Below are 8,129 nucleotides of genomic sequence, written 5' to 3'. Positions count from 1 at the left end.
CCACGTGGGGTCTGGGGCTCAGAAGCTTCTGCCTCCTGAGGCAGGCTTCCACAGGGCCTGGCCCCCTTACTGTGCTGTGACGCTCTCGATAAAAAGCCAGCAATTTGCTGCTGCTGATCAGCATACATTTTGAGGTGGCAGAGAACTGAGTGGAAAGAGAGTGAAAGAAGAGGGGCCTAGATTTGTCAGGAGGAGTGAAGGTGGAAGGGGCTGAGGAGAGGGTGGTGTGATTCCTCCACTGGGCTCAGTATTCAGAGGTCAAAATGGAAGGCGTCCTTGTAGGCACAGGGTACTGGGGGAGGGGGGCTACTACCAGCCACTTTGAGCTGTTGGAGAGGGACGGGTAGCCTGAGTCTGTGCTCTCACACTTTCGCAGCCTGCCCTCAGAGGCCCTGGTGTTCCGGGGCCCCTCCAAGGAGGCTGTGTGCTGTCACTGCAGCCGCCCAGCTTGCTGGCAGTCGGAGACTGGTAGTCTGGCATCTTATGCCAGCAGGAACCCAGGGAAGGCCTTGTTTTGGAGTCCGAAGGGGCTTCCCTGTTGGCAGTCCCTAAATGTGGAGCTGGACAGGAAAACAGCTCCAGATTCATGTCTAGGCTCCGGGCAGCAAGGGACAGATGCATGGTGGACTGGGTGTCTGGAGAAGGAAATCCCTTTGATGCCCTATCTCCTTCCCTCTGTTCGGAGGGTCTCTCCAGGCTCACCGACCTCCTCCAGGAGGCAGCCCCACCCCCATCAGCCTCAGAGGACAGTGGGGAGCTGCAGACACGTGTCTGGATATGCCTGCGCTTATCTAGGCCGCTCCGGGTCATAAAGGCAACGCCGAAGGGGGCGCACGGGTAGGGTCTCTCATGTGTGTAGAACTGGACGTGCTTTTCCAAAAAGCTGGGCTTCAGGCAGTCCTGAGCACGGAGCAGGCACAGTACATGCTGGCCTGTTCATCGTCCCTGGGTTTCCCAGGCCTGGCAAACAGGACAGACAGAGGACCCACAGAGTTTACGCTCAGCACCGGGGCACCCCTAGGACAGGGCTGGGCCTCTCGGGCCATAGCAGGGGGATTAAGGACAAAGGGCCTGCTGCCCCCATCCAGGCTGCCTGTCACTAGGGAAGCACATGGCTGAACACCCCCGGCAGGCCCCGTGCGGTCAAGGGGAATGGGCAGGGCCTTCAGGAACATGGCCAATGCCAGGCCCTGCTCCAGCAAGAAGGTGAGGGGCCCAGGGTTAGGCAGAAGGAGGACGGACCACCTCAGGCCCCGGGGAGGCTGGGGGCGGGGGCTAGCAGTCCCTGGCCGGCAGAGCACGGTGAGTGCGGTCCAGCCCTTCCGCCCCCCACAGCTCGGGGCGGCCCAGGATGCCAGTTGAACTGCTGCAACTAGCAAATATTCCCGTGGGTGCCTCTCTCTCTCAGCACATAGTAAACTCTTACCTCGAGCCAGAGTCTCACAACAACCCCCCCCCCCAAGAAAAGCATGATCTTCCCCACATAAGAAAACAAGGACAAGGGTGCAGAGGACTGAAGTGACCGGTCCTGCAGCTAGTAAATGGCAGAGCCAAGATCCAGACCCAAGTCTGCTTGGGTCCAGCCTCTTATTAACACACCCTGAGGTGGACCCCTGACCCTTGCCCCCTACACAGGCTCCAAGGCAGGCTTGTCGCTGGCGAGTCTCCAGCACCTGGCGTGCTGCCTGCTATGGAATCGACTCTCAAACACTGTCTGGACTGCGTGCGGGGAAAGACACGCAGCATGTCCAAGACCCGGGAGGTCCACAGGCATCCAGTGTATGGAGCGCAAGCCCCTTGTGTTCTCTGGGACTCCATTTCCAGATCTGTAAAATGGGCAGGGGCCCAGCAGCTTCCTAGAGCCCTTCTTATTCTGGACTCCTGCCTCTGCCCTGAGATGTGCATAACAAGAAAGAAAATTAGCTCAAGGGACAAGACGCCTTCCTCAGCCCTGGGATCAGGCTCAGGGCTCTTCTGAAGCCACTTCAGCTACAGGCAGGGCAGTACTGGTTCTCTCGGACCGGGGCCAGGGCAGCTGGGCAAAAGCTGAGCAAGAAAGATCCAGCAAGCTCTTCAGATCAACTGGAAAGGAAAGTGGGTGCAATGGGTGTACATGAGATAGGCCCATGGCTAAAGCTCTGAAATGGGGATCCCCACATCCTACCTCCTTGAGTACCCATACCCCCAGAAACTCACATAAACACCCTCCACCCAACTCTGCAGCTCAGCTCCTCAGAAGCAGTGGTGTGTCAGAGCTGGCCTGTGCCGGTTCCTACCACCTCACATCAGCCCACACTGTGTATGCTAGTTCACACTGGCTCATGAGGGCTGACTGTTAAATTTTCAGGGACTGTGTGGACTGGTTGCTTTAAATACAGCCATTATTAAGAATTAATTAAATGTACTGAGGAGGGTTCTTGTTGTGATGAGCACTGGGTGTTACATGTAAGTGATGAATCACTGAATTTATATGTTAACTAACTAGAATTTATTTTTATTATCTTTTTTTAAAGAGGGGGAGAGAGGGGAGGGGAGGGCAGAGGGAGAGGGAGAGAGAGAATCTTAAGCAGGCTCCACACCCAGTGTGGAGCCTGACGCGGGGCTCGATCTCCCAAACCCGAGATCATCACCTGAGCCAAAATCAAGAGTCGGACGCTTAACCGACTGAGTCATGCAGGCACCCTGGACTAGAATTTAAATAAAAACTTGAAACGTGAAAATAAAGAATTAAGTTAAAGAAACATACCATTACATAAATGATATTAAAAACAAAATAATTTACTAATTATTACATTGTATTTTATATTATCTGTGATCTTGAGGGGTGTTTATGTCTTACATCTATACAATGGAGATGCCACAGAGTTCTGTGCTACGGTGTACCTCTTCCCAACTCCTCAGCACATTGGGAGCTTGAAATCAGCCGTGGGGAGAGGATTTACACCATGAAGACTGGCCAATGAGACAAATGAGGCTTTTAATTTTGAGTAAAACCTGGTGTTTACCATTTGCCAGCAGCCCACTGGAGAGATGGGAGGGCAGATAAGGCCATCTTGCCCATCCTCTCTCCAACCAGAAACACCTACCGTTCTGGATCTTGCAGTACTGGCCACCTGCAAGCCCCCTCACTTCTCATAAAAATCTGAGCCCTTATATGTTTTTTTTAAGGAAAGAATTAAAAATAGAACGATTTAATAGACATTTTTCCAAAGAAGACATCCAAATGGCCAACAGACACATGAAAAAGTGCTCAACATCGCTTGGCATCAGGGAAATCCAAACCAAAACCTCAATGAGATACCACCTCACACCAGTCAGAATGGCTAAAATGAACAAGTCAGGAAACGACAGATGTTGGCGGGGATGCGGAGAAAGGGGAACCCTCCTACACCGTTGGTGGGAATGCAAGCTGGTGCAGCCCCTCTGGAAAACAGTATGGAGGTTCCTCAAAAAGTTGAAAATAGAGCTACCCTACGACCCAGCAATTGCACTACTGGGTATTTACCCCAAAGATACAAATGTAGGGATCCGAAGGAGTATAATGTATGGTGATTAACATAATAAAATAAAATTTAAAAAAATAAAAAATAGAACTATTTAGAGATTAGTAGCTACTAAAGATGATAAGCACTGATATTAAGATAAAGTCTTTAAAAAAAAGATGAAGGCTTATCTCAAGACACTGTATCATTTCTGCTGGCTGGAGAATTTCAGAGAGCTTCCCAGGAAAAGAACAGACCTGAGTTCCTATCCCTCCTTAACCACCGTGCTTGCTCAAGGATGCCCTTCCTCGGTTCTAAGGACAGCGTCATTAGGGCAGAATTACCCGGAAAGTCAGATGAGATCATTTATGTAAAAACATCTAGCGCGGTGCCTGGCCTACAGTAGGTATTCAATCCATAACTTGCGGGGCCTGGTGCAAACGAAAAACGTGGGGCACCTTGCTTAAAAAGCAGGGGAAATGCTACTCAAACATAAAGCTTTTTCCTTTCTTTCTCCGTCTGTCTCTTGACTTGCACTGCGGCTTTTATTTGCTATTTAACGTCAGGCTAGATAAGAAAAAATGGAATGTTTAACTTACCAGCATGAATTGTACTGCACACACTTGGGCCTGATGGCTGCTGAGTTTCCCCTCCCACCAGCCACCTTTGCCTAGGCGCTATCCTGAGACTGGGGGTGAGTTCTGAGCAAGTCGAGTCCCATTTCCCCCAGGTGTGTCTCCCCAGTCCACGGCAGATGGATGACCCTCAGGGATCTTGAAACCTGTGCACCAGGGCACACTAGGTACCTGATTCGGGGTGGATGAGAGGCTTGTCTCCACCAGGATGCCGCCTCTGTTAAGCTGCCTGGACATGCCGTGGCAATGCCAACCCCGGGGCAAGATGGCAACCACCACAGCCCGCCCCGAAACTCCCCAAGGTGTGGGCACCTGAGCTCAACCAGCTTGTACCCAGGCCCCCCGGGAGTGGACGCTGACAGCACAAATCAGGCCTCTCCTCCCTCCCACCCCTCCCACTTGCCACCCAGCTGCTATCCTGGGCATGGGGCAGGGATGGGGTGACGGGGAGGCCAGATGGGTCCTGGGGCACCAGACGGCTGGGGCACAGGCGTCTAAGGACCTGTCCCAGGGAGGTGGAGAAGGCAGGGCGGTATGTGAGTCGAGGCTCCAAGCCCCTGGCACCTGCTCCTAAGTTCCACTGGACTTTATTTACAAAGGTAAACTTATCAACAATCGCCAGACAGCAACAACAGAACATTAAACAGAGCACAGGGCCTTTCAGAGCATGGGGCCCTGGGTGCCTCCACAGGTCGCAGGCCCGTGACGCCAGTCCCAACCCACTTGCCTCCTCAAGGACGGAGCCCAGCAGCTGTCTCCTCAATTTCCCCGAGTGTACTGGAGAAAGCTGGACCGGCTTACAAGCACACGGGAAATAAACGCCCTGAAACTTCAAACCGCACATACATCCTCCAATTGCACATCCAATGCCATAGACTGCCCTAAGGTACTTACTCCTGTTTGCACTCAAATTTCTAGAATGAGCTGTCTATGTTGGCCATCTTCACTTGCTCTCCTCTTTTTCGGCTCCACTCCAGTCAGGTTTTATCTATCACTCCATTGAAGCACCGCTGTCACTCCCTCTGGATTGGCCACTTACCTCTTCCTCTTACAGATGGTCAGCGGGGGCAGCCTGCCCAGTATGCGGAGTATCCGGCAAGGGTTGCTTCGCGCCACTGCACGTCGGCATCTGGGTCGCTGTCCAGGACTGTCTCTCTCTCTCTCTCTCTCTCTCTCTCTCTCTCTCTCTCTCTCTCTCTAAGGCTGAGAATGGGACTTGAAACAATCTCTCCAGGACCTGTCCAGCCCAAGGCCTCTCTTCTCAGAGAACATCTCAGCCACTGCAAAGATTCAAGGGAAGAATCAAGACGTGTTCCCTTAGGGTGCTTGGTTGCTTTTCCTCCCCTTTTCGTTTCTCATCAAAGAGAATGCCATGCAGACGCTGCATGCCCATGTTCAAACTCTCCACACTCAGAACCTTCTCAAGTTATCGTTACTACGAGATGTTTATCTGGAGACAATAGTTTGAGTTCCACATTTTTCTATTGCTATTTTCTACTTTAAACATACGCCCCAAATTCAAATTAGGGCCAAGAGTGTGTTACCGTTAGTTATGAAACACCTGGCTTCGTGGATACTAAAATCGCTATCCTCTAATCGTGCCGCCCGTTACAGTATTTAAAAACCAGAACTATGTCCTCTTCTTTAAGAGTTTTCTTTTTGAGATCACATCATCATCTTGTTTTTTAAAAAGGAGCTGGTTGGCAAATTGGCTACATGTATCAGCAGCTGGTCTCACTTTTAGGAAGTCCAGGGGGAAAGCCCATTGGATTTGAAATTCTTCTGGAGTGTTAGCCATATGTACTGCATCACAGTTCTGTTCACACTAGACCTCTATGTGGAAAAAAAAAGAAAAGAGAAAACTATCTTACTTATTTTCCTGTGTATGACCTAATCATCTTCGTGTTCTCTCCTGCTTACTAGCAAGGTAAATTCAACTTTTCAATCAATCATGTCTTCATGTCTCCCAGTTTTAAAACTTCTCTTTCAGTTTAAAAAGGCCCTTTTCTGAGCTAATCTCCCTTACCTGTATAAAGAGCTCTTAAAGATCAAGAAGAAAAAGACCAAAGGCAAAATTTTTAAAATGGACAAATACAGTCTGGAGGAAAAAGATGAAAAAATGATTGTTTTTTAGGAGGGGAGGGGCAGAGGGAGAGAGAGAGAGAGAATCTTAAGCAGGCTCCGCACCCAGTGCGGAGCCTGATGCGGGGCTCAATCTCAGAACCCTGAGACCGTAACCTGAGCCAAAATCAAGAGTCAGACCTTAACAGACTGAGACACCCAGGAGCCCCCAAATGATTCTTAAATATAAGAAAATATGCTCAACTTCACTCATAATAAGTTAAAACTACAGTGAGACTGCATTTGTCGTCCATCCGTTGGGCAAAACCCCACAGACTTGACAAAACCCTTTGCTGGCAAGGCTGTGGGAAAACAGGTGCTCTCCCACGTTGCTGGTGGAAGCAAAAACTGCCATAGCCACTATGCAGGGGGGTTGGCACTATGTAACAAAATTATACCCTCTCTGTTTACTGCTGGAAACAGAGTCATTAGCATCTTGAAATCTAATCAGGTTAAAGAGTCAATTCCAGAAACACAGAACCAATTCAGAAAATTCGCCCCTAAAATTCTGTTCCTCTAGAATCACTTTTGGTACAAAAATCCATACTAGTCAGGGTTCTCCAGAGAAACAGAACCAATAGGATAGATGTGTGTGTGTGAGAGAGAGAGAGAGAGAGAGGAAATTTATTACAAGAATCGGCTCACACAGTTATGGAGACCAAGAAGCCCCATGACCTACTGTCTACAAGCTGGAGACCTAGGAAAGCTGGTGTAATTTATTTCTAGTCTGAAGGCCTGAGAACCAGGGAGGCTCAATGGAGTAAGTACTGGTCTGAGCCTAAAAGGCCAGAACCAGGAGCACTAACGTCTGAGGGCAGGAGAATATGGATGTCTCACCTCAAACAGAGAGAGCAAATACCCTTCTTCAGCCAGGCCCTCAAGGGATTCGATGATGCCCAGCCACATTACTGAAGAGAGCTCTTCTTCACTCAGCCTACTGATTCAAATGCTAATCCCTTCCAGAAATACCTTCACAAACATACCCAGAAATAATGTTTTACCAGCTGTCCGGACATCCCTTAGCCCAGTCAAGTTGACACATAAAATTAACCATCACAAAGACTAAGGAGAAGAATGGATTATATAACACACATTATGATACTTACTTGCAAAGGTTTCAGCAAAAGGAGAGAGGGAGGGAGGGAAGAGAAAGATGGGGGGTGGAAGAAGGGGAAGGGAAGGAGGAGGGGAGAGGGGGGAGGGAGTGGGGAGGAAGGGAGAGAGGGGGGGGAGGGAACAGCGTTGAAAGAGAGAGAATAATGGAACAATGTTAGGTGACTCTTGGTGAAGAGGTTCCAGGTGATGACTGTATCACTCTTTCAACTTGTCTTAATGTTTAACAAGTTTAAATATAAAAATCTAGGGGAATATCTGAGAAAAGTCCCTTTCTGAGCTCCACCCAGCATCCTCAAGGGACAGCGGTGTGGGCAGAAAGTCAGAGACCGGCCACGTCCTCATGACATTCTTTGGGTCCTTGCAGGCCTCAGTAGCAATGGCGTCCCTGTCCATTCACCCCCGTTCACGCTGCTGTCTCTGCGGCTAGAGTATGTAGCTGGCAACTCCCACAACTGTGGCACTCAGCTACTCAGGGCCCCACTTTCTCTCCTGGCTCTTGCACATGCTGTGTATCCTCCTGAAGTCCAGCTGGGACTCCCTAGGGCCCCCAGCCTCAGGTTCACCTTGCAGCCCTCAGCCCGGGGGTCACTCTGTCCCCCTGTAGCACCTCCTCTGGTGGGTTCACTAGCCAGCATTGTGGTTACTGTTGGCTTCCCTCCATAGGGCCCTTCTGGATGCCCTCCCTGCTACCCCAGCATTAAGCCAGCCAGGAAGAGGGCCTATCACTTCTGCCCCCATTTCACGGGGCAGCACTTTGTCATATGGCCCTCAAACT

The 8,129-nt window shown here is 50.3% G+C and overlaps 1 pseudogene; it reads left to right on the top strand.

Annotated features, from left to right (window-relative positions):
- The first annotated feature begins 263 nt into the window (after nucleotides 1-263).
- The window catches only part of LOC114223606 (protein Mdm4 pseudogene), a 34,533-nt pseudogene continuing 26,667 nt past the window's right edge, over nucleotides 264-8,129 (top strand).

The sequence above is a fragment of the Eumetopias jubatus genome, unplaced genomic scaffold, assembly GCF_037043125.1.
Source record: "Eumetopias jubatus isolate StellerSeaLion01/CBP00866 unplaced genomic scaffold, mEumJub1_p1.0 scaffold_11, whole genome shotgun sequence".
NCBI classification, from domain to species: domain Eukaryota; kingdom Metazoa; phylum Chordata; class Mammalia; order Carnivora; family Otariidae; genus Eumetopias; species Eumetopias jubatus.
This window is presented reverse-complemented; position numbering and strand designations above follow the sequence as displayed.